Below are 27,777 nucleotides of genomic sequence, written 5' to 3' on the forward strand. Positions count from 1 at the left end.
AAGCCTCTTTTTATGCTGCCAAAATGGTGTAAGTGGGCCTTACCATATTTGTGAATCCTGCTCCTTGTTTGTATATTTGCCTACAAAGTGTTTTGCTTGTTTCACTACATAAAACTATATAACCACCATATAAAATTTAATGCATCTCTCCCCACTTCTTAGGCAAGATTTAATAGCGAAGAATGTAATGAGGACTCATACCACCAAGATTTTATTATCTTTTACAAAATAGACCACAGAACTATTTACTGGGATACAATGAAGCACCATAAGCAACTAAACCAAACCACAATTGTCAAATAAACGAACAAAGAACATTTTGTTATCCATTATCCATTTTTATTAGTGTTTGTTCACTTTATTGCTTGTTTGTAAAGTTAAGTAATTTGCAGTGGGTCTTCAAGTAATTAGTGACAAGTAAAAATGATCTAGTGTAGAAAAAAGAATAGGGAATTTAGGTACAAAAACAGTGATTTTGTCTTATACTATGACAGTGCCCAAAAGTGCTCAGTGCTCCTACCCAAGGTGTTAATCATTATGACCCGTAGTCAGTTTTTTTCAGGATCAGGCTTTAATTTTCGATGAGGAAGGGCAAAGGTCAAAGGTCACTGCAGTGACATTGTATAGAGAATAGTCACTGGACTAGGAAAAGAGGGTGAAAATGACTCTATAGCTTGGAGAGTAGAACGCTTTCCTCGGATGTGAGTGATCACCAAGTCCAAGTCTCTGCTGCAATGACTGTTTTATTATTTATACAGCGAGGAACAGCTTCAACAGGAGACTTGGAAAGCCCCACTTCAGAATGTCCGTAATCCAGTGGATAGGGCACTTTCTTCCAATGTAGGAGATCCAACTTCAAATATTTCTCCACATCTAGCAGAGGTGGGAATTGAACGGGGATCTCCCAAAGGTTGAGAGAGTGTCCTGATCAGAGCTTGAGGCCATTGGGTGCGTGGGAGGGAGTTGCTTCTCCTCTGGCCATGCCCCAAATAAAAAAAATGCTCCAAACAAATGTTTCAGGTTGAATTAAACATATTTCATTTCACCCAAAGCAGAATTTTTGATTCACCAAAATATTTTGCAATTTAGACTCGAGACATTTTGTTTTGCAGAACTGCCTGAAAACTGAAAAATTATTTATTTGCACAGCTGTAATTACATGATTTTTCAAAGGTACTAATTAGAGATGGTGAAAAAATGTCTATAGAAACTTTTCCTATGGCAAAAATGGGTTTTTGACTAAACATTTTTGCAAACAGCGTCTGCTTTCTGAAGAAAATTTCAGAATTTGTCAAGAAAACAAATAACAAAATCCAGGATGTCTTAGGTTGAATATGGAAATATTTCAATTCAAAAGAGATATAGCCATGCCTCATGAGAGTTATAGTTCATTCCCATTTTCCTCTAGGGGCTGGGCAAACAAAATTTCCCATTAAGTATCATGGCCAGGGATTTCTATGACATACCCCCCTCCCCTCCTCAAGAGATGAGAAAGTGGTGAATTATAACAGATGCCCAACCAGAAAGCCCAGTCCATAGAGGAGAATGGAAATGTAAGGTACCTGAACTATAACTCCTATCATGCATTTATTTATTAAAGGTGAAATTCACTCCTGTGTGGAAAGTCAGCATGAGGCCTATGTGCCACTCAAGTCCCGTGTAAATGCTCTTCACAGAGCTGAATTTCACCCTAAATCCCCAATCACTCAAACACTATTGCACGTGTTTAATTTTGCTCATGTGACTCCAGTGACATCAGTGGGACGACAAACACAAGCAATGTTAATCACATCCATATGTGTTTGCAGAATCAGCACCTAAGCTATCTTACCCTTCATCATCTTTTTTCTTTCTCCCCCTACCTCCACCACATTTTGCCTTTTTTAATAGATAATTCTCTTATTATAGTGGAATATTCCACTCTAGTAAGGGAAGGGGATGGATTATCTTCTGTTTGAAGCACAGGACTGGGATACAGGAGACCTCAGGTCAATTTCCAGCTCTGCCACAGACTCTGTGTATGACCTTAGGCAAATCATTTCACCTCACCATGCCTCAATTTCCACATCTGTAAAATCAGGATAATAGTCCTTCCTTTGTCTAGTCTCCCTTTGGGGAGAGCACAAGAAATAGAATGAAACACACAGGACATATGTTATTCATGTAACTTATTGCTCTACTGGAAGAAGTTCCAATACTGTGGGGATACAAGTGATATAAGAACCTGTACTCACTAGAAGAGAATGCTAACCCCTTTCCCACTATGGCTGCCAGCATTCTGACTGCTGGCAGGAGACAACACTCTCCAAAACTCCAAGGAATCCTAGTTACCAACGAGAAAATAATGACTTATATAAAACAAACCCTTCCTGTAATAGCACCCTTCCTGCAATAGCTACTGACAAAGCAAGGTTTACTAACAGTTTATAGTATTCAAATGAAAATGCAGAGACAGGTGCCTGCCAACTTGAGCTGGGGTAAGTTTTTCAGAGATGTGGAATGAGCTTCAACTTCTAAGTTACTGTCTTTTTCTTTACAAATAATAATCTCTTCACTTTTACAAGCGCTATATTATTTTTAGGTAAGAAAACACTATAAAGTTCATGTTTTATTGTTCCTTGCAGTTATATAAATTACATTTGGCCAAAATAAATGTAATTCCTACTGTGTGAACTGGGGACCCAGAATGTTGATTTTCCTCAAGTTATAAACAATGTGAAGATATGTTATACTAGGTCACAATTTTCCACTGTACAGCAAAATATATAACTCACTTTTAATAACAAAAGTGCATATATCATTAAAGTTTCCTACTCCGTGGAGCACATATTATGTTACTCTACCCAGCAAGATATATCCTTTCTACATACCACAATCTCTAAAATATTGTTTGACTGAACAAAACTATTTCAGTGATTCATTAGTACAACAGCTGTCATTTTGAAAAATTATTCAAATTAGTCTGTATTTTTATTAGTAATATTGAATTCTTTAGAAGGCTAATGTTTTTAGTAGTGCTAATATCATAGCATTCATTTTTGCTACTCTCATCTTGTTATTGCCACGGATGCCGGAAAGGAATTTTGGAGTATTATTTATTATTTTGATTTCTCTGGTGGCTGTCGGAATTTAGAGGCACCTCCCAAAATTTAACACACAGTTAGAAAATCTAACATGTTCAGTATAATCACTTTGATTCATTAAATTTCCAGTTACTAGTTTGCAAATTAATAGATGATCTCAAAAGAACAGAAGATGGGATTTTCAAAAAGAACTCAGCTTCGCCCTAACAAAATGGCAGATGAAATTCAATGCGAAGAAGTGCATAGTAAATGCACTTTGGAAAAAATAATCCTAAGTATACATTGAAAATGATGAGGTCTAAATTAGCTGCTGCCACTCAAGAAAGAGATCTTTGAGTCATTGTGAATAGTTCTCTGAAAACATCCACTCAGTGTGCAGTGGCAGTCAAAAAAGCTAACAGAATGTTGGGAATCATTAGGAAAGAGATAGATAATAAGCCAGAAAATATCATATTGCCTCTATATAAATCCATGGCAGGCCAACATCTTGAATACAGAGTGCAGATGTGATCGCCTCATCTTAAAAAAGGATATATTGGAATTGGAAAAGGTTCAGAAAAGGACAACAAAAATTATTAGGGATGTGTAACAGCTTCCACATGAAGAGAGATTTTAAAAGTCTGACTGTTCATCTCAGAAAAGAGATGGGGATATGATGAAGGTCTATAAAATCATGAATGGGATAGAGAAAGTGAATAGGGAAATACTCCTTACCTCTTCACATAATACAAGACCTTGGGGGGGGGTCACCCAATGAAATAAATAGGCATCAGGTTTAAAACAAAAGGAAGTACTTCACAGAACACACAGTCATTTCCCTGGGATGTTGTAAAGGCCAAAAGTATAACGAGATTAAAAGAGAATTAGATTAGTTCATGGAGGATATGTCCATCAAAGGCAATTAGGGATGAAAGCCCATGCTTGGAGTGTCTCTAAAACTCCACCTGCCAGAAGATAGGAGTGGACATAAAGGGGTGGATCACTCAAAATTACCCTGTTCTATTCATCTCCTTTGAAGTATCTGGAACTGGCCATTGTCAGAGGCAGGAACCAGTGGTCTGACTCAATGTGGCCATTCTTATTTTTCTGTGTTTTCACATTTTGGTATTGTTCTTAGTATTGGCTTAACTCTGGTTCCACTGATGTCATTGGAAATTTCACAATTGACTTCCTTTTAATTTCCAATTAATTAGGTTCCTTGTTTTTGTGTAGTTCCACTTTTTGAAGTTAAATGCTACTGTGGTGAGCTTCTTTGGCACTATTAATGAGCAGTTCAGCCATATTCACCTGTGTTCCACTTAGGACTAAATCAAGAATTGCCTCTCCCTTTGTTGGTTTCAGGACTATCTGCTCCAAAAAACAGTTGTTAATGGTATCTAGAAATGTTATCTCTGCACCCTATCCTGAGGTGGCATGAACCCAGTCAATATGGATAGCTGAAATCCCCCTTTATTATTGAGGTTTCTGTTTTTGTAGCCTCTCTATTCTTCCTGAGCATTTCACAATCACCATCCTGGTTAGGTAGCTGGTAGTAGCTTCCTACTACTATATTCTTATTGTTCAAGCACAGAATTTCTATCCATAGAGACTCTATTGTACAGTGTGATTAAGATTTTCACTTTATTGGACTCTATGCTTTTTTTCACATATATTGCCACTCCCCTCAGTACAACTTATTCGTCATTCCTATATATTCTGCACCATGGTATTAACCACATTTCACTGATTATTCTCATTATACCTAGTTTCCATAATATATATCTATATCATCATTTAATACCAGGCACTTTATTTCATTCATCTTAACATTTAGCACTTGTACATTCTGTCAATATTCAGTTGCTCACCTGAATGTGTTATATTTAAAAAGAACTCTTTTACGATGACTGTTCCACATTAGTTTCTACTTGTACTTTACCGGCTTCTTTCCGATCCTCTTTACTAAGATATAGAGTTCCCCCTTTAATAAACTCATCTCTCCTCCCTACACCAGGAGTCTCATTTTGTCTTCCTGATCCTGCACAAAGAATTGGAAGAATTTCAGAAAATGCTACCTTGGAGGTTCTGGACATTAATCTTTTATCTAGCAGCCTAAATTTGGCCTCCGGTACCCCTCCTACCTTTCCCTATGTCAGTGGTACCAATATGTACCACATCTACCAGCTTCTCCCCTCCAGTGCACATAAGTCTGTTCAGATGTCTCCTGAGATCTGAAACCTTCACACCTGGCAGGCAACTTATCATGCCATTCTTTTGGTCACTACAAACCCAATTGCCTATGTTTTTAATAATCAAATCCCCCATTAATATTACCTGGCTCTTCCTAATGACTGGGGTACCCTCCCCGGGAGGAGTAGTGTCAGTGAGAAAGGATACCATGACATCATCTGGAAGTAAAGTCCCAACTATGGTATTGTTTCCCTCCATTCCAGCTTGATGTTGTCCTTCCCTGGGACTTTCATCCTCCTTAACAACACAGAAGCTGTCTGACTGGGACCACTTTACTGTGTCCCTGAAAGTCTCATCTATGTGCTTATTTGTCTATCTTTAGCTCCTCCAGTTCAGCCACTCTGGCCTCAAGAGTCTGTATTGTGTCTCTGATTGCCATGAGCTGCTTGCCCGGTTGTCATAAACAGATGGTTAAGGGTTAATGTCTCTTTTACCTGTAAAGGGTTAAGAAGCTAAGTAAACCTGGCTGACACCTAACCAGAGGACCAATAGGGGGACAAGATACTTTCAAATCTTGGTGGAGGGAAGTCTTTGTGCTTTTTTTGTTTGTCTGTTCTTCGCTCTTGGGGCTAAGAGGGACCAGACCTACACCCAGGCTTTTCCAATCTTTTTGAATCAGTCTTTCATGTCACAAAATAATAAGTAATAGCCAGGCAAGGCAGATTAGTCTTATGTTTGTTTCCTCAACTTGTAAATGGTGTTTTGCTGGATGGATTTTTACCTCTGTTTGCTGTAACTTTGAATCTCAGGCTAGATGGGGGGTCCCTTTAGTCTATATGAATCTGAGTACCCTGTAAAGCATTTTCCATCCTGATTTTACAGAGATAATTTTTACCTTTTCTTTCTTTAATTAAAAGCTTTCTTTTTAAGAAACTGATTGATTTTTCCTTGTTTTAAAATCCAAGGGTTTGACTCTGAACTCACCAGGGATTGGTGGGGGGAAAGGGCGGGGGATGGTTAATTCTTCCTTGTTTTAAGATCCAAGGAGTTTGGATCGGTGTGAAGACTCTCAAGGCAACCCAGGGAGGGGAAAGTCTGGGGGGAAAAAGAGGGGGATGGTTAATTTCTCCTTGTTTTAAGACCCAAGGGGTTTGCATCTTGGGTTCCCCAGGGAAGGTTTTGGGGGAACAGAAAGTGTGCCAGACATTCACTTCTGGCTGGTGGCAGTGTACCAGATTTAAGCTAGTAATTAAGCTTAAAAGTGATCATGCAGGTCCCCACTTATTGAACTCTAAAATTCAAAATGGAGAAAAGACCTTGATATATTGTGTCTCTGATGGCCATGAGCTGCTTGCCTGGTGCACACATATACACCATCTGCTCACAAGGCAGGTAATCATACATGATGCATTCAATAGAATAAACCAGATAGCTCCCACTCTGCTGTTGGACTTCTGCCTGCATTATTTTTACTCTCGCAGGGATTTTAGGTTTGTTTTTTATTTGTTTTGTGGAGGGGTTATTGGCCTAAATTTAACAAATATACATTAGGTGTATCTGGTTCTCATGCTCCCTCTTTTAACTCCCTCACAAACCTCCCCTGTTTGCTGCTTCTATGCACAAGTTTCTCTGATCATTTAGGAGGTGTTCTTTTAAACTCCTCTTCAATCTGAGTTAGCCCCACCCCCTTGTCAAGGGATCCTAAAGGGATTAGTGATCAAGGGTAGCAGGCTAGAGGGTTAGTAAACTCTCAGCCATGCCTAGCAGGCTACTTGGCTCAGCATACAGTCCTCACAACAGACCATGCTATAATCAAGCAAGCACACAGCAATGAAACAAGCACACAACAAACAAACAAACTGACAGACTCACCCCAAGGGTCATATAGTTTCTCCTCCTTCACCTGGAGAACTTCCTCTCAAAATTCCCGTTTGCTGCTCCTGTTCACTAGCATAAGGCATCTCCTAAATCCTCCTCCTATGAACCAAAAAGGTCATAAAGTGTCTGTGCTAAAATTTGATCTTTACAGTATGCTCAGAAAATTAATACATTCTGCCTCCATAGACCAAGAAGGGAAGAGAATTTCAGAGTCAAGGATCCCTCAAAGAGAACAGGCTAGCAGCTGCTCTTTCTCTTCTATGGTGAAGGAGATCCATCTTCAATTGTGCATTATGGAAAAAAGAGTGTGGCAGTCCTGCAGGGACATGGGTCCCAAATTATTTAAGACATCCAACATAAAAATTATGAAGTGTTGTTGTAGCCATGCTGATCCTAAGATATTAGCAAGACAAGGTGGATGATGTATCAGAAATTGATCCAATAAAAGTTATTACAAGAGATTTTTTCAGCTGCTCTATTCTGTATCAGGAATACAACATTAAGAACATTGCCTCTCCACCACTAGCTGACACAAGGAAAAATCAAAATTAAACTTATTTATATTAGTAAAAATGGAGTGGTGACAGTGAATCCTAATGTTAAGATGCATAGAAATATGTAATTGTTTATAGTTATAAGGATTTAATAATTAATAAATAGTTTTAAGTGGCTACAACTAGGGATAACAAGATGGTGATTTTGGAATAATTCAGCCTATAGGAAACAGGCAGGGTAAGGTGAGATAAAGGTCACTCCAAAACTTGAAGGGAGGGGTCAGTCAAGCATGGCAGAGATTTTCAATCAGGTCTGAATTTGATTGACAGATGAGTTCACCAGCTGTGATTGGTTCATAAGAACAGACCAATCAGGGAAGCCTTTAAGATGATTGGTGGATGGGTATGCTAATAATAAGGATTGAGGAAATAACCAATCAGAATAGGCCAAAACTTGTATATAAGGTAGAGAGCTGATAGGCTGGAGTCAATCACGCAGAAAACTATATGAAAAAGGTGGAGAGGAAGACAAGAAAGAACTGAAACAATTAGGCAGTAGCAGTGGCAGAGTAAAAGGACTGTGAACAGATCAGAGGGAAAGAGTACTGTAGAAAAATAACATAACAACCAGAGTATAAGGAACCCAGTGGATTTATTAGTGTCTGTGTCTCAGTAAAGTTGGATGTTTGTATAAACAAACATGTATACACATTTGTTTCTATGGATACAGTTTTAACCTTTTAAGACTGCATCAGCATTTTATATGTGATTGACCACCGCATGTAGAATTTAGCCACTTAAAAGCTATTCTCAACTGTATTGTACTACAGTACTGGGTACTTTGGTACGCATATCTGAGCTAACGGTAAAGGTGTCAAGGAATATTGGTGTATTGAACAAAGATTATTTTGTTTTTGAAGAATTATTTCCTGCTAGTTAATTCTTCAATCAGAAAGCTGTATCCAGGACTTCCCCAAGGATCAACAGAATTAGTTTATCCTGGGGAAATTTTCCGAAAGAAAGAAACCCTTAGTAAAACTTTGAAGACAGGTCCACCCCCTTTGATCTACTGAAACAGACAAAGGGGGCTAGTTTTTCAGGGGGACCAGACTGAGCTGAAGCTAATCACTGGTGGTGTCAGAATAAATTAGGTCTGCCAAGCAACACACTGTTGCTGTTAAATGCTTTGTTCCTACTGATGAATAAACAATATTTTGGTTTAAGATGGCTGCTCACTATATGTACCACTGGTCACAGACTTCTGAAGGTAAGAGCCACAGGTGCCTAAATTCAGCCAGACTTTTGGGGGAAAATGGTTGATACACATAGGGTGACCAGACAGCAAGTGTAAAACATCAGGACGGGGTGAGGTGATAAGAGGAGCCTATATTAAAAAAAGCCCCAAATCTTGGAACTGTCCCTAGAAAATAGGGACATCTGCTCACCCTAGATACACAGGTGCTACAGCCCTGATCTAGAAGTGGGAGAATTGCAGGATTCCTCCCAGAGAGATAAAAGCACATGGCTTAAGAGCTGAGGTGGTGTACTCAAAGAAACCAGAAAGGGGACCGAGGTGCAGCTACCTTGTAACTGTGACAGAAAGTAGCAAGGTCTGCATGTATCTGAAAGGAAGTTTTGCACGCGTCTAGCCATGTGCACATGCAGAATGGTATTTTGGCTACAGCTGCTATTTAATCATCTAAAAGCAGCCCCAGACCTTCTAAACGTTTTAAATTGTGAATTGAGTCAAAAATAGCAGATGCAATTCCTCAGCCATGTGCAAATATCATTTGTTGTTACCTTTTCTAATTGCTCCGGTTAACCCATCAACATCCAGATTACAGGATCAGGACTTTATATTAGGAACTCTGGGGGACAGGGACTGTCTTTAATGTTAGGTTTGTACAGTGCTTTGCACAATGTGGGTCCAATCCTGAGTGAAGCCTCTGGGCGCTATGGTGATACAAATAAAAAAATAACTAATAGTATGTGAACCATTCAGTCTAGAAACAAGATTTAACCTAGCTTTATTTTTATTTTTTAAATTCCCTCCCCACCCTTACCCCCTACCATGTCTCTGAAATCCTCTTTGCATTTCCTGGTTCACTGAAGATATCCGGATAACATCATGTCATGTTGTCGTATATATCATTGTTTGCAGTGTGACTTCTGGTATTTGTGATGTGACATTCAGGAATATCTTCAACGGACTGGATTTGCTGGAAGGACTTCACAAAAGGGGAAAACGGAATTTAAAAGGTTAGTTAAAACTTATTCCTGTGCTGAAAGCCCCCACAGTTTGGCTAGCGAGGCAGTCAACAGAGAAACCTGTTTCGCTTTGCACTGCAGTTGAGGCATACAATTTTAAATAAAGGTCTTCCAATCTTCACAGAAGCCACAACTTACTCCAAACATAAGAGATGCAATCTGGAGATATCTGATGGTTGAACATAGTAAATACAAACAAAAAGGACTAAGAGCTGTTGCTAAATTATGTGCTAACTGTCACTCCAATAGAATAGAGGTACAAGTAGAACCTCCCAAGTAAAATACAAAATTTATATAATATCAGCATGTTGGTCTGCCAAATATCCATTAAACGGTACAGATCTGGTACCATGGATTTTTGCAGTGTACCATTACAATTGATTTTACTGGCACAGAGAAAAGGGCTTAACATTTGAAGTTGTGTTCAAGAAATATGGGCAATAATTGAAACCATTGCAATATTTTCAACTCTTTTTCTTAGAGCAAGGAGGTCAACAGTTAAAAAAACCCTCTCTCAACACAAAGCGTGAAAGTATCTGGTTTCAGCGGCAGTATCACTCTAATGGAGTGTGCAAGAACATGCATGTTTTAATGCTGGCACTGCTGCAGTATGATCTTGGGCCATTCTTGGCCCCATACAGGTGCCATAAACCTCACACAAGTCCTCTTCAGGGATACCTGTGGCATGAGGGAGCTGGCGTAGAACCTCCAGCTGGCACAGAACTATCCGAGTCAGCTCCCATCCCTCCTTCCTCACAGCCTCAGGTGAATGGGTACATTGGGGATGGCAAGGGTACCATACTGGTGTTGAGAAGGCAAGGGGAGGGCAAATGGCAGGAGCACAATTCACTTTGGCTATCCCCAATTGACATATGCTCCCTAGGGGATCGCTACCAGCTGGTGCAATTTAGAGAAGCCTTGTACCTGGGGCCATCACTGGTTCTCTGATGTCAAAACCTCTTAGCTGCCTCCAGCGGCAGCTGGACACAGATGAGTATCCTGACCACTCTCTCAGCTTCCTCATCTATATGTTAGGGATGGTAAAAGACTTACCCAGTTCCTTGATAGTTAACATCTATTCAATGAATTGAGAATGTAAAGCACCATACAAGTGTTAAGTATTATTCTCCTTTGTATACATCACTTACTGAACTCTGCTCACATACTTTTAGTGTTGCCTACGAATCATGGGAATATGTCCAATCCTCTCTGTAACGGGAACAGTGGCAGTGGCAACTGTAAAGCAAGGGAGGGAGTGCAGCAGCTGTCTCAACTTTTCCGGCATTTACCACACGAAAGAGCCACCTCAAAGATGATGAGTTGAAAATGACTCATCTTCACACTGCCTCGTTGTCACCCAGAGAGGTGATCATGCATGCCACAGAGATACGGTACACCATTACTATCTCTCTCTAATGACAGCTGTTTCATAAGCATAGTATGCATTTCAGAAAGATGAAAGGGTGGAAAGGAGTTGCTGGAGGTGGCTGGCTGGCTGAGCTCCTGTGGGAATGATTACTTTAATGCTGCTGGGATTTCACTGTATTATTAATTATGCTAAGGAGCCTAGAGCCTTAGATACATTCAATTATTTTACATTTAAATTAAATAAACAAGGGTATTTCTTGTCTGCATTACTGATCAGATAGCTAGAAAGTAGATGAAAGCAAAAGAAATAAGAATAAAATAACACAAGCACCAAGAACTGAGAAACTGATTTGCTACAAATATGCATCAACCCCACGATGCTACACACCCTTCAGAACCTAGCCTCTCAACGATAGTAAGCAGGACTTGAGAGAGTGTCCTGCAGTGGACTTACATGGTCTCTGGCTGCTGTGAGATAGTCCACTGTGAATCTCTTTGACATATTTCTGTTCTGAATCCACACTCTAGCAAGATGAAGTCAGCTTCTGCATTTGATTATGCACATTGGACCAAACTGTGATCCCACTCAAGTGTTGCCACTTTGAGGCAAATAGGCTATGGCCTGTTGAAACAGGTCAAAGCTAAGATGCCTTAAAATATATTAGCAAACTCTATAATATATCAGACTCCTCTCAGGCCAACAGAAGGGTATGAACCCTGGGTCTTCCGCATTAAAAACACAAGCTTCTGCTTCTAGAGATAAAGTATTAACACTATGGGCTACTGTCCCTGAACTAAACAGTAAAGCTCTAATTGAATTTAATGGTGCAGGATCAGGGACTAAGTCCCTTTGCTGGAAACTAGCAGCTTCACAAACCTCTTTGAATCAGCCACTAGAGGATAGTGCATAGCACACACCGAAGACAGGGTTACATTAACACTCAAACACAGTCAGTTTGGATAAAGAGCTTTTCACTCATTTGCAACAATGTTCATTGGTAGACAAATGGTTTTGTTCCAGAAAATAAACACTCCCCTTGCCCCCTCAGATGGAATTTCTTGTAAAAAAGCGAAGATCATAAATGTATAGCAGAGAGGGAATTTATTTTAGACCAGTTGTGGCACAGAAGTAAAACAAACAAGAAAAAATCACGTGGGGAGGCTGACCTCTCATTGGTTTCTGGCTCAGAAGGACTGCAGGTGTGGCCATGTCAGGCCATACGTTTCTTGTCCTTCACAAGTTTCTGCACAGGGTTCACACTCTTCAATCACCTATATTCATGCTTCAGGGATTAAGCTGACCTCTAGCTATTGGAGAAAGGAAGAAATTTTCCCGGGGGGCAGGTTATCCCATAACTGCCTACACTGCAGTGTTTCTTGCACCATGTCTCTCAAGCATCTGGACTCTGTCAGTAACAGGACTAAACTAACCCCTGTTCTGAAACAGGAGAGTAATTCCTATCTTCCAATACTCACCAAGTTTGTGCCATGGTACACAAAGGGTAGTGAAAGTTTGTGGTATGGCAAAACAGTGGACTTGGCCATGGCAGGACTTCTTAAAACCCACTTCTGCTCAAACTCTACTGTGCAGCAGCAATTTGGGGCAAGAATGGTCACACCTGCCCAGATCCAAACAAAAATGGAGCTGCACACTGAAAGCAGCTGTTGATCAAAAGAATGAGAGGTGTTTTCCCTTGCTAAGGTGGGTATATTTGCTTCCTACAACTTCCTCCCCATCCATCCAGCTCAGGACTTGATCCAGGCTGATTCTTGCCTTTTATCTAGACAAAAACCTTATATTTCAGTGTTGCCAATTCTCCCAACTTTATCACAAGACACACAATATTTGGTGTTTTGTCCTAAAGTTGCAGCTCCTGGAAATAAATGACTATATGAGAATCTCAGGTTTTCTTTGAAAATAAAGATTCCAGTCCTCCTTCCTGGGGGCAAAGAAGCTCATGCAAATGTGATTCAAGTGTAGCCCAAAGGCTCAGAAAGCAATGTTAGAGAACCCACATTGTCTTTTTAAAACATCCTCATGATTTTTAAGCCAATCTCATTATTTTTGTGGCCTGGGCTGTTTTTTGAATCTTTGGAGCTAGCAAGCCTGACTGCAGATTTTTATCAAAGAGCATCTAAAGCAAAAATTGATTGTTATAAACATTTACTGGTATAAAGTATAATATAGATACCCAGTTCCCAAAACATATACACTAGGTGATAGGCCCTGCCCCAAACTTACATTGTAACACTACAAGGTTACAGAGAGCAACAGTTCAGATACAGGTCATCTTAGCTGAGGAACCCCCCAAAATTGTTAGGTTTAATATAAATTAACATGCTTCTCTTTGCTTTGGCTTTTAAACCCTGAAAGAAAGGGGTTTTTTTTTTTTAGTCTTCAGTTTAATGGAAAAAGCCAGATTCTTTGTATTCCCTGTGAAAGACACACATATCTTATGGAAACAACTGCAGTAGAGGCCTAGGTAATACTTTTACTTTAAGCACTGAGTAAACTCTAGCTTCAGCACTATGCCTATGAATCATGCAGTATGTTATCACAGTTTTGCAGTGTCTGCATATTGTATTTTATTATGTATTCTAGCAAGTTGTGCAGTACCCTAAGCAACTTGCGAGGCAGGTTCTAGATATGATTAAGACAATTAAATATGCCAGCTCATCACACTTAATATCATAACCATGAATTAATGCCTTACAATATACTTCAGTAATCTATCACCACAATATTTATTGGTAATGACTCCTTGAAATCTATTGCTACAATACCTAAGTCTTGGGTTCAATCCAGTTCCTAGTGGAGTGCGGTAAAGCCTACATAACTCACTGGTGAGTGTATGTTACAAATCTCCCACCTCTCCTGATTTGCAGAAGAGCTGAGTCAGTTACAGCCCCAACTAGCAAGTCTTGGCTCTTTATCTCACATGGTTGTAGTTCATGTTTTTAGACCTAGAGGTTCACTGGTTCTCCTCCAGTGTGGCAGTCAAGCTGGCAGCCATCAGACATGCACTACTGTTGCTCATTCCAAAAGGCCCCAATTCTATATACCTTACTGTGGCAAAAATCACATCATTGTCATCATTTCTTTCCCCTACTTGCTCCTCTTGCTCAGTGAATTATCCTCTTCACAGCTCGCTTGTGTTTGAGGGAAGGGACACCAACCACTGGGGTTGCATATTGCCAAGGCACAGGAGCACTTGATGGTGCCCAGAGGGGCTAGCATTCCATATGGATATGACAAAACCTGCAATTTGTGGGCTAGGTTTGCCCACAGTCTTTGGACTTTCTACATCACCAATAGTACTTCTCTCCTCTGCTAATCCAACCTACTAAGTAGATAATGCATCAGGTTCTCTATGAGTTTAAATTAATACAGCTTCTCCCTTTAAAATCAATATCATGCAGAGGAAATAATATTGCCCCTGATTTTTAACTTGAAATAGTCTATTATTTGTAGGAGTTGGACTGCTTCTCAAATGCTCCTTCGCCCTAATATGAAGAGAATGTTTGCTCTGTGTCTCTAGCTATAAACCTAAACTTGGCTTCAAAGAGAGAAAACTGACCCTCTGAACAGTTCCTATCAGAGATTGCCAAGTTACCCTGAAGATACTAAAACAATTTGCAGTTAGCTGAGAGTGACAACCTGAACATTCACTTATCAAGTACAGCAATTTATTTTTACTATGTTTGCAAAATGGCTTGCGCCCAGCTAATTTTACTCAGAGGAACAAACACTGCCACAGCCAGCAGGCACAAAATGTGCAACAATAATCCTTAAGGCAACATATTGTAATTTGCCTTCTTCTGTTTAATACCATGTCAAACAGAAGGATTTCTACACATTTCAGATGGTGACTGAGCTGCCTTGCTTTAGTTTGAGTAAAAATTGATTTACTTCAGAGAGCAGTGATAGATGAAGGCATATGACATGTATCGAGCATGCCTAGTTCCATGCTCATGCCAAAAAAATCCCAGAAGGATAAATCTCGTTTCCTGCCTTACTTCACAGAATTTAACTTTTTTAAACAAGTCATGTTCTGTGGTTTGAATTCTGTGTTTATATCAGAGTTTGTTTCCAGGCTCATGGACAATAATAGTACCTCGGTCTGCAAAGTCTGAACGTTCTCCTGAAGAGAGAAAACACTGGGTCTTAATCTCACTTTCAGTCTTATTATTTGCATTAATTCTTATAAACCAGCCTTTAAAGATAAGTTGCAGTAAAAGTTGATATTTTCCAGGTATACGCTGGAAAGAATGTGAACTTGAGCTTTCGTTGAAGTCAAAGTTATTTCCATGATTTCAGGCTGTACTTATAAATTCATACTGTAGACTTTATTTATTTTAGAAAATATGTAACTGGAAATTAAGATTTAATTTTTAAAATATGTTCTCTGTTTAAATTGAATTATGTAGCACATATCTAAAGCCTTTGTTATCCATTGTATATACCTGGATTCTTGTCCAATTAGAAGCAGCTTTGAAATCATACTTCTCCTGTTAGCGGCATCGTATTTTAGAGCACTGTACGTTTCTTTCAGGGGTCTCCTTAATAATACCTTTCTCCAAAAATTTACACGTATGTGAAAACATATTTCTTTATTTAAAATGAGGAATATTTATATATTTGAGCCCAAAATCTAGCCCCAAAAGCTTTGAAAGGGCATCTTTCTCTCTGTCTTTCTGGAACTAAACCTGGATGAGAATTTTGCTCTTAGGGCCTCTCTCTGTAGTTAAAACACTGGGAAGGTTCCAAATCCTGATCAAAATCAGAATCCAAAGTTTTCACCTCCAATTTACTTCAAATTCTGTTTCCCCGCAGAAGCTCATGAGATTCTGGCTAAATGGAAATTGTACTATATAGGAATAGAAAAATCCCATGACAAACTAGGCCGGAACATGAGTGTATACATTTTCTTTAGCTAGTTTTTCATCAGAGTTTCTTGCCTTTCTAGCTTCTCATTTTTTCAGGCTTATTATAATTGGCTTCTCATTTGCCTATTCGCCATTCCAATTATTTCACTTTGTTTTTTCACTAGATTATTTGTCTCCTTCCGTGGTTCCTTTCCTAAGTGTATCACAAATACAATAGGGCTAATAATGCTCAAATGGGGTTGAAAATAAGCAAAATGGGTTCACCGAGCCCTATTTTCTATTCTGCCTCCTATCTCTTTCACCTTGCTCAAATAGTTAATTCCACTTATTTCAGTAGGAATCCTCATGTAGATAAGGTGATCAGAATTGGGCCCAGTCATTGAACTCCTGGCCCTTTTGAAGCCAGTGGCAAAACTCCCATTGACTTCAGTGGGACTAGCATTTTACCCAATATCTTTAAAAGTGGAACAGATGGAAAACAAACATCCGTACACATTCCATATTTCTACAGTATATTCTTTTCCACTAGAAAATCTGGCATGAGTACATTATAAAGAAGAGTAATTTTCAACAACCTAAGTCATGCATCAATGTTTAATATACACCAGTAGTTGTGTTATTCTAAATAGATATATATACACAAGCAAAGTAAACAAAAATGATTAATTTTGGTTCCATTTTCTTTAACTGATAGGGGGACAGAGAAAGGGGTTCTGCCTGGTGTTTGGCTGCAGGAGCTGAAGAGTATGTAGAACAGCTGGAGTTTGTCTGATGTGACAGTTCTATGTGCTGCTGTTTGTTTCTACTGAGTGAACAGAGCATCTTCTTATCACTAACTATTATATAAACTACAGCACATATTCTGTTGAAGGAAAGAATTCTTATGCTATATGTGTTCAGGGAGTGTCATTTTTCTGCTCCTCTACAGTGGGCTAAATTCAGAAGCTTTTAGAAAATTATAGCAAAGACAAGAAAACAAAACATGCTGAACTAATTAAATTATTTCTTATTAATTAATTTTTTAATTATTATTATTATTACTTAGTTTGTCTCTCCCAGCTTTGCTTGAAGGCTAGAACCAGGTTGGGCCCTCTTGTGTTGGGCACCCTACAAACATATAATAAATGACAGCTCCTGTTCCTAATGTTAATGCTCTGAAGTAAATCCATAAACCCTGAAGTCCTCTCCTCTTGGGCTGCATGCCCTCAAACATAGGGCGGCTCTGAGATTGCTGCAGAGATGTCCCCTGTCAAAAGCAGTTGTAAACACAAACTGCATTCCCCTTTTTGCCCTCCAAATGGTAACCAGAGAGGCAGCCTCAGCAGTTTGCCCTGTGCAGGGGAAGGGAAGAGGCAAGTAGAAAGACTCCAACTGTCCTCATGGCCTCAGCAACACACAGAACTGTCACATCGGACAAACTCCAGCTGTTCCACCTACTCCCCAGCTCCTACAGCCAAATCGCATGGTGACCCCCTTTCTCGTCTCCGCTGTTGCTTCAGTGGAGACTGTGTGACACCAGGTTAGGAGAGAAAGTGACACAGAGGAAAGGGAGAGGCCCAGCAGCAGTGCCATGATGACCTTACTGCACAAGAGGAGGCTAAGCCAGCAGCATTACACAGAAAGAGGAGCAGTAAGCAAGAGCAAGAATGAGGGAGGGTCTTTCGCTCTCTGAATTATTGGTACATTTGGACTAAAGGGTTAAAAATAGAGCATAGAAGATACTAGGCCTTTCATTGGACTGACTGATGGTGATCACTAGGACCTGCCCCAGCTTCTTAACTGTTCCAGCAGTTTGGGTGAAATACTTCATGTAAATAGTTTTTCATGGAAAGATGCAGATTTGTGTTCACCAGTTTGGGTTGATTTTAGTGAACGTTTTCAGACAAACAAACAAAAAGAAAAAAACCCAGAAAAATAAAAAAGAAGAAATAAATTGGTAAAATTCAAGCTAGTTTATTTTGGCATTTCTGAAATTAAACATTTTGACATTTTCTTTTCAAAAAAAGTTTTGTTTTGGAATTTTCTTTCAATCCTCTCCACACTCTACATCCCCAAATGAACCAAAATGTTTCATTTTTGGTGGAACAAAACATTTAATTTTACCTAAATTAATTTTTTATGCTTTTTTGTTCTGTCAAATTAAAGCAAAAACATTTTGGGTCAATCCAAAGCAATTCTTTTATTATTATTATTTTTTGTTTAGCCACTGAACCAAAAAACCTCCCCAGTTATTCACCCAGCTCTACTTTCTACCTACTTTCTTCCTTCACACTCTTGTTTCCTGTTCATCTTCCTATCTAATGATGCTGGCATAGCCTCCTCTGGTACAGCTGCTGGTATAGCCTCCTCTGATACAGCAATGTCAAATTGGCACTGTTGCTGGGCCTCACTTTTCTCACTGTCAGTTCCTCTCTCAGCCTGATGTCCTACTATTTCCACTGGAACAATAACCTAGCATGAGGACAGTTGCACTCCTCTCCCTTCCTCTTCTTAGCGCACAGTAGCTCAGATATCAGTATTAGTGGCACCAGATCTTGAAGTCACATCAATAGTAGATTGCAGTGTGATTGGGTCTGGTTTCCAAGGCCCTGGAGTATTTTGTGGGAGCCTCCTCTTTTTAAAACATGTAATGTTTAATGGCATCTCATTTTTCTTGAGGTAAGAAAGGAAATCTGCTCTTGTGGTTACAGCACCGGACTGTGATGTGGGCAATGAAGGTCCGATTTTCAGTGCTTCTGGAGCCTTCTTATAAAACTTTGGGGAAAATCTTAGCTTTTCTTTGCCTCAATTTTCCTTCTAAGGCTATTGTCTTCCATTCTTTTTCTGTCTTGTTTACTTAAATTGTAAGATTTTGGGGGCAGAGACTCTCTCATGTGTGCCAGGCCTGACCTTGGTTGGATCTCTTAAGTGGTACCGTAATACAAATAATAAATATTAATAATTATTATCTTGATGTCCTGGCTGATAATCCTTTTAAAATAAAACAATCATGTCTATAAATGGCAGGTTCCCTTTAGGCACTGCCTCACCCCTTAATCTCTTTCCTTCACAGCTGCTCCTGTAACATCACCTAGTCTTCAGTAACATCAAGCTCTCAAGCCTGATACCCCTTTCTCTCTCTGGCCCAGCTATAAATATCCCCTTCCCATTTGCATTCCTTCCCCCCGCCCCTTGTCCTTACAACCTCCTTGCCCCTTATCCTGACCTCTGTGCATACCCTCATCTGACCACCTGCTTGTATCCCAGCCATCATCTTTGGAAAGGTGAGTGCTTTACAGTACTTCTGACTTACTGTATACCAAGGCAAAGAGTTTATAGTGTTCTTGGAATACGTTTAATTATAGTTTCTCTTGATGAGTCACAGTTTCCTAAATGTTTCTCCTTTGACTCATCTTCTAGAGAGAATGCATTTTGGAGTGTTTACCTCAGTAGCAGGTGCCTCTTAAAGTGCTGCCCATTTATTATTTAACCTCTTTTGCTCATGTGTCCTGCAGAAGTTCTTTGAAGCACATTTCTCAAGTTATCTGAAGGATAGTACCCAGGAATGCACTTCAGGGCAGATAAGCTTTCCATGAAAAAGGGAAAATTGCAGGTGTTTGTGCAACTTCTTGACTGACGCATGCTTATCTTTCTGGTGCACCTCCAGGAATTCATCTGGATTCCTGATGGACAACTTGCAGCCTCCCTCCACTTTTCCTACACACGGATGTTGTTGTCCGCTGTAAAGGGGCATCAGCTTTTGTCAAAACTTTATCTTATTTGGCTGGGGCACAGAAGCCTCCCATTGAAAGCAAGTGGGAGATTCTTGTGTTTCATCACTGCATTTCAGCAGAAAGCCTTGCACATCTTGTCATAGGATATGAAGCTACAGGCCTCTTCCTATAACTAACAAATATGATGGGGAAAGCAACAAGCTACAAACAGGCCAAACTTCTACTTTGCTTCAAACTGCTTCTATAAAAGATGCCACGTTACTTTTGTGGCTGAATGACCTCAATGCAGGAAATAGCATTGGCAAGTTACTTCTGTAGCAGCTTCCATCTGGGAATCTTCAGGTTCTTCACATAGATCAATGAGTGAAACCCCATAACTCTCCTTACAAAGGAGGAAAATGAAGCACAGAAAAGGGCAACAACTGACGCAAGGTTTCATTGCAAGCCTTTGTCACAGCCAGCAGCAGGACTCAGTGGGAATTAGCTCTGTCTCATACCACAAGAACATAGTTGCTTTCAGTAACCTAAATGTTTAGGTAGTATGGTGATGAAAATCATACAGATTCCATGATGAGATTAAGATTTAGGTTATATAGAAAACAGGGGAAATAATATTTAACTTGGATGATAAAAAGTAATAAAGGAATAACATTTAGTGTGAAATGTGACAGTGCATTCATCACAACCAGTTGAAGACAGTATACCCATGAGTAACCTTTAGTGAAAGAAGGCAAATAACATTAATAACAGTAGGATAGTATTATGGCTATTTTGTACTATGAAAAAAGATCAGTTTTGACATGCATCCTTCCCCATGTTATACTTCTGGGAAGCGTAAATAACACTGCCCTCTGCTGGATAAACTCACGCTTCCTCAAGTATTTCTGTTCCCCCTCTAATGGTCTCTGTCCTATCCTCTGTATTACTCTGAGGGCTGGTCTTCACTATGGGGAGATCAACACTGCTGCAATTGATGCAGCAGGGATTGATTTTGAGGGTAGAGTGGCCAGACAGCAAATGTGAAAAAATCGGGATGGGGTGGGGGGTAATAGGAGCCTATATAAGAACAATACCCAAAAATCGGGACTGTCCCTATAAAATTGGGACATCTGGTTACCCTATTTGCGGGTCTAGTGAAGCCCCACTAAACTGATGGCAGAGCGCTCTCCGGTCAACCCCGGTACTTCAGTTCCCCAAGAAGAGTAAGGTAAGTTGACAGGAGAGTGTCTCCCATCAACTCAGCGCAATGAAGACACCGGGATAAGTTGACCTAACTTAGGTAGGCTTATCCCTGTAGTGAAGACAAGCCCTGACAGTAGTAAGAAGGCCTCATTAAACTTGGAATAAATAAATAGAACAGGCTGAAACAAGGGGTGGGGGGAATTTCTATTTTTGTTGTTGAAATTTCAATGACAATTTTTATCATTTTAAAATTTCAATCAAACAGAAACAAAAAAAGTGCTATTGCAGATGTCATGAGTATGTCTAGCTTAGCTTTAGATCATGAAATCAAAAGGACACAGGTCATTTAGGGGACCTGTATCTTAGGAACCCATTCATCAAGTGACCCTAAATTTGCCCCCCAAACATCATAGCAACCCCTGTTGTAACATAGTTATTTTCAAGGCAATCTGTCTATGCATGTGGATTTTAGAGTACTTTGAAAAAACAGCTTTAAGGAGAAACACAGCTGCAAACTTTCATGGCTTTCACATGAAAAATGAAGCAGTGTTTAACCAGTGATGAGTTCAGGTATTTGAGAGGGGACTTGCTGCTGAACTTGTTTGTCCAATGTGCTGTAACTTTTAAAATGAAAGAACAGCCAGATATGAGTTGTCACCCTTCTCCCTCTCCCCAAAATAGTTATTTGCTCAAGTACTTTTTCATGTTTAAAATAAATGTTTCCAAACTTTAGCTTTCCTCATGGACAAATAACACCCGTGGAATTTGGAAAGCTAAGCTGTGTGCTTGTCAGATTGTATGTCTGTATGTATGATTCACCCAGTGTTCTGACCTTCACGCACACAATTCTGATTATGTACAGTGCTGTTGTTCCTAAAGTGTGGCAGACCCACAGCTTCTAGGAGGAGAGAAATCATGCAAAAACAGCTTGCAGCCATCATCTTGGATTCATTTCTTCTGTGGTTGCTTTTAAAGCTCTTAACCCTTCGAGCTTGGCAGTTGAATATCAGTCTCCTGGGTTCATTGCATTGTAATGCTGCAGATAAGAGTTTGGACTACCTGCTAGCTGCCAAACTTACCAAGCAGCCATCTGACTGTCCTCAGCTCACACGCAATTCCATCTCACGGCCGCCTGATTCCCCTCCCGCCGAGTCCTATTCCCAGCACTAATGACCCAAACCCATCCCAAGATACTAACACTTCTATTACATCCCAACAAGTTATTTTCTCAACTAGCCCCATTTTTATTTATTTTTAACACTTATAAACAGTGTAATAGGTGTGCATGGCACTTTACAGAGAGAATAAAGACAAGATCCTTGCTTCTGAGAGCCTATTGTCTAGGGCAGATCACCATGACATGCAGCAAGGAGATATTCATAGATTATAAGGACAGAAAGGACCATTGTGATCATCTAACCTGACTTGATTTAACACGAGACATAGAACTTCTCTGAATCAATTCCTGTTTGAACTAGAGGATATCTAGTTTATATCTGAGGCAGCAAAGATGATGGAAGGTTTACATGAAATATGGTATGAGGTTGCTTGTTGACTCAGATATACATCATTTAGTTCCTTTGATTAAGTTAATTTGTATTGTATTAGACTCCATCTGATGGTATCAGCTATCAAAATGTTTTCAACATCTTGACAAGGAACCCAATACCACTCCTAGATGCTGAATCCTCCTGATATCTATGTCACTAAAACCTGGAAATTAGGAACATAGGATCATACTGGGTCAGACTGGTGATCCATCTAAGCCAGTACCCCATCCTTGACAAGGCTGAGCACCTGAGGAAGGTACAAGACACTCCTCGGTAGGAAGATATGGGATAATCTGCCCACATGAAGATCCCATTCTACTTTTTAACCTATAGAGATCGACTTAAGTCCTGAAGCATGACGTTTTATATCCCTTCCCATTTTTTTTTGTAATACTAACTCTGAATATTCTTGTTATCCATTTAATTGTCCAGTCCTTCTTTGAATCATGCTAAATTCTTGGCCTCTGCAACATCCTGTGACAATGTGTTCCATAGTCTAATAACACATTGGGTAAAAAAGTATTTCTTTTATCAATTTTGAATTCCCTTCCTTTTAATTTCATTGACTGTTCCCTTTCTTATAAGACAGGGAGAACTTCAGCTCCTGATCTATTTTCTCTAGACTATTCATTATTCTATATAGTTTTATCATATTCCCTTTGATTTGTTTCCTTTCTAAGTTAAGCAATTTTATGCCTGTATGAAACTAAGCAATCCAACTCGTCAGGTTTCCATATGAGTGTTTTCCTATGCCCTTAATCATTCTCATTATCCTTATCTGAAACCTTCTAATTCTGCAATGTCCTGTTTTGCGAGTGACCAGCAGTGTACATAACAGTCCATGGGAGACCACAACATTGATTTATACAATTCCTTGTACAGCCTAATATCTTGTCTGCTTTTTTAACCACAGCTGGGTAATATTAGTGCTATACATGTTAATTTTCAATTCCACAAGCCTGTATGAATTTTCCACATATGTACTATAGTCAAATATGCTACTGGAACTGAAAAGTTTTGCTAATCCTAAAACAACAGAGAGGAACTAATTCATAGTAGTAAGGGAATCCAAGATGTCTGTCACTAACAAGTCTTCCATGCCTGAGGTTCCAGCTTTTATGGTTGATTGACAATGTTAAAAGCTTATTTGAAGATGTAAAAAATGAACTGAATGCAAATAGTTAGAAATCTCTGAAGAAGAAAATCAGTGATGGAAGCTTTTTTCATTGTTGTTTGTTTGTTTTAATGGATTTAAGTGTTTTAACAAATGGCAGACTGTGAACCATAAAGACTGAAGCCCTCCATTGATTGAACAGATTGGAACACGGGCAATAAAACTGGTCAACATTTTTCTACTAAAAATATCTTCCCAATTGGAAAATATACTGTTCTTGGAATTGATGTTTTTTTGACAATTTTTCAATTCTGAATACAAATTTTGACATTAAATTATAGAGATAAGATGTGTGAGGTAATATCTTTTATTGGACCAGCTTCTGTTCTTCTGCGCTTCAGTTCTGACTTTGTGTTGCTCAAAAGCTTGTCTTTCTCACCAACAGAAGTGGTCCAGTAAAAGATATTACCTCACCCACCTTGTCTCTCTAATATCCTGGTACCAAAACAGCTACAATAACACTGCAACCATTAAATTGAAATGTCCATTTTAAGTGAAAGTTTGTGTTTTGAATGGACATTTCTAAATGAATCTTTTGGTTTCAAATTGACATCTTTTAAATAAAATATGTCAAAAAGTTTCAATAGAAAACATCGGATTTTTTATTTCACCATTTTCAAACTGAAATTATTTGAAATACTTCATCGCACAAAAGTTATTCTATTTCGACATTTTGTTATGATTTGGGATGAAAACAAATATCACAATATTGGAATTCCCCATGGGATGGAAACTCCCTTTTCTTACCAACTTCAATGGAAAGTGGCCAATCAAGATTCTCCACCTGCCCTTCTCAGGGAATTGTCTGGAAGTGAGCACCAGGAGCAGAGAAAGGGCTCATTTCTTTATCCTCTCTGCTGAGACTAGGGCAACCAGATAGCAAGTGTGAAAAATTGGGACGGGGGTGGGTGTAATAGGAGCCCATTTAAAAAAAACACCCAAATATCGGGACTGTCCCTATAAAATCGGGACATCTGTCACCGTAGCTGAGACTGTTAACAAGATTGCAAGTAGAGCTGGTGCAGGAGGTGGAGGGGGAGGTGGAAGAAAGGATACATTTTTTTCACATAAACATTAATAAAACACATATCTCTTTTTCAGCCAACTTTACAAAAAATGTCAGGTACTATCATAATACAAATAAATAAATAATAATAAACCTAATAATGAATGGTGCTTGTCCTGCTCTGGATTCCATTTTCACTGACACTACCAACTCTGTACATGCACTCAACAGCCAAAAGGAACCTGTGAAGGCTCTATTGGCCTAGGCTGCTTTCAGACCAGTGATCCCAAAATAACATATCTAGCTATCTCAGGGATTCACATGGCCCCCAGGATTGTAGTTTCTGAGTACCACAAACTTTAATGTATTTATCATCACAACATTCTGCTTAGGTAGGGAATTATTAACCCCACTTTACAGATAGAGAACAGAGATCCAGAGAGGCTAGCTGACAGTCTCCCAGAAACTCTGTGTGGAATAGGAACTTGAATGCAGGTACCCGCACAGCTAGACTAGTGCCTACCACTGGAACTCCCTCTCCTGATTAAATGCATACCTAGTACCAATCCACTGACTCATTCAATCCTTGACAAAACACAATCCACTGAAATTTATTGAAAGCCAAATCCTGTTGTCCTTATTCTGGAAAAAAACCTGTTTTCTATGAGAGCTTTGCCTGGGTAAGGACTTCTGGATTTGGTCCTGAACCTTAAAATATTTTTTAAAATAAACTTAATGAGAAATATTACTAATGTATTAAGGCACTCAGATAACTCAGTGATGGGCATGGTACCAGAGTCTAGATAGGTTGCTGGACATTAGATTCTTGCCTTCAATGATTATTCTTATTATTTGTATTACAGTATAACCCAGAGCTCCCAACCCAATTCAGGGCCCCATTGTACTATGCACAGAACAAACACATAGCAAGAGAAAGACTCTATCCTGAAAAGCTGACAATCTAAATAGACAAATGATGGTGGCGAGGGAATCACGAGACAGAGATTAAGTGATTTGCCCAAAGTCACACGGTATCATAGAATCATAGATTAGTGTCAGAAGGTCATCTAGTCCAATCCCCTGCTCAAAGCAAGACCAACACCAACTAAATCATCCCAACCAGGGCTTTGTCAAACTGGGCCTTAAAAACCTCTAAGGATGGAGATTCCAATACCTCTCTAGGTAACCCATTCCAGTGCTTCATCACCCTCCTAGTGAAAAAGTGTTTCCTAATATCCAACCTAGACCTCCCCTACTGCAACTTGAGACCATTGCTTCTTCTTCTGTCATCTGCCACCACTGAGAACAGCCAAGCTCCATCAGGGAGTTTGTGGAAGATCTGGGAATTGAACTTAAATCTCTTGAATTCCTGTCCAGTCCCTGAATGTCACAAAGCAATTCTCTCACGTGTTCTGTTTCTTTCTATTAAACATACCACACATTATAGCCTCAACCAGAAAGCAGGATGAAAAATAAATTCATCGTAGGAACAGTTTGTTTATATCAGTTTCAGTTCTGGCCCCCAAAACACAACCCAACATCAACAGTTTGCAATTACAGTGTTAACATTTTCTGTTTCTAAACTAAGCTAAACATTTAGCTAAATTGTATTGCAACATATACTTGTTGTCTTTAATTGTGATGCATTAGAGATTCTTATCTGAATATGATGTATTAGGTTTCCAAACTTTTCTGTAGTTACAAATATAGCATTCCTGTGAAGTTCAATCGATTCTCTCACACTTTTCCTTTAAAAATACCTTTACTGATTATTTAATGACTGAATAACAAGATGAGTGTGACCAGATTACTGTGGTATTATTTTCAACACCAAAAGCCATTGGATACACTCAAACTTAAACAATTACAACACCCTGCACCTTAAGCTGCCAAAGAAAATCTTTTTTATTTTAAATGGAAAGATTATTTTGCTATATATTTACAAACATTTTCTTCCGATGACAGTTAGCTTGATCCCCACCGGGAAACTAAAGATGTAATCCTTACCTCCTTAACTGAGGCAAAATTTCCCTTCGCTCCTATGGGTGTTTTGCCTGAAAAGGGAGTGCAAAGGAGCAACCAAAGAATTCCCAAGGACCCCACTCTGGGTTCACTCTGCCTTCCTGTCGTTCTAATCTAAACTCTGTAATCTATCAAGTATTTGTGCCTTTTCACCATTTCAAAGTGCTTTACAAATCATCACTTGCATCACTTGCTTGTAGAGCCTTCCTGGAGGTCATAGCTCTATAAAGAGGCCAAATGCCCTGTACTCTACATAATTCTACATCTCTGCATAAATTGAATGCCACTGCATATCAGCTCTATAGTAATGAAAGCAACATCTCTTTTCCCATGCTATTACCACTAATAATTTCAGCTGATAACAATAAATGAATATCTTGAGCTCAAAGAATAGTAAATATAGCATATACAAACAAACCATTTCCAAGTATATACTTTTTTCTGTGGTTAGGATACTCTATACTATTCAACATAATTGAGCAAGTTAGTGCTTGGAGCCAAAAAGAATTCTGAATGGACAAGCCTTTCTTGGCATATGCAACTCTGTGGGCTTTATGGAATGAAAAACTGAACTTAAAAAAAAAGAGAGAGAGAGAGAGAGAGAGAGAGAGAGAGAGAGAGATCTGAAAACTTGTTTTCAAATATATTTCAGACAAGGGGCAGATTGTGGAAAAGTTTAAAACAAGTTAAAAAGGAAAAAGGTTAAAAAAATGGGTGCTATCTTTTTTTTAAAGATGGAGTACAACTGGAAACAGCGTGCAGCCAAAGGTCAGGGTCAAGAGTAATAGAATCCTGGCACTATGTGCTAGTTTATCTTCTACATGATGAACTCCTGCCAAACCATATACACAATGTTATACAGCAGGGGAAAGTGTCTGATGCATCTCCAGAGTATTTATGAGGGCTTCTGTTTTGAAGATAGTTTCTTAGGTAACAGAATAATAACATAATGGGGCTATTTCTAATTTATCAAAGTTTTTTGG

The sequence above is a fragment of the Gopherus evgoodei genome, chromosome 3 (assembly GCF_007399415.2).
Source record: "Gopherus evgoodei ecotype Sinaloan lineage chromosome 3, rGopEvg1_v1.p, whole genome shotgun sequence".
Classification (NCBI taxonomy): Eukaryota; Metazoa; Chordata; order Testudines; family Testudinidae; genus Gopherus; species Gopherus evgoodei.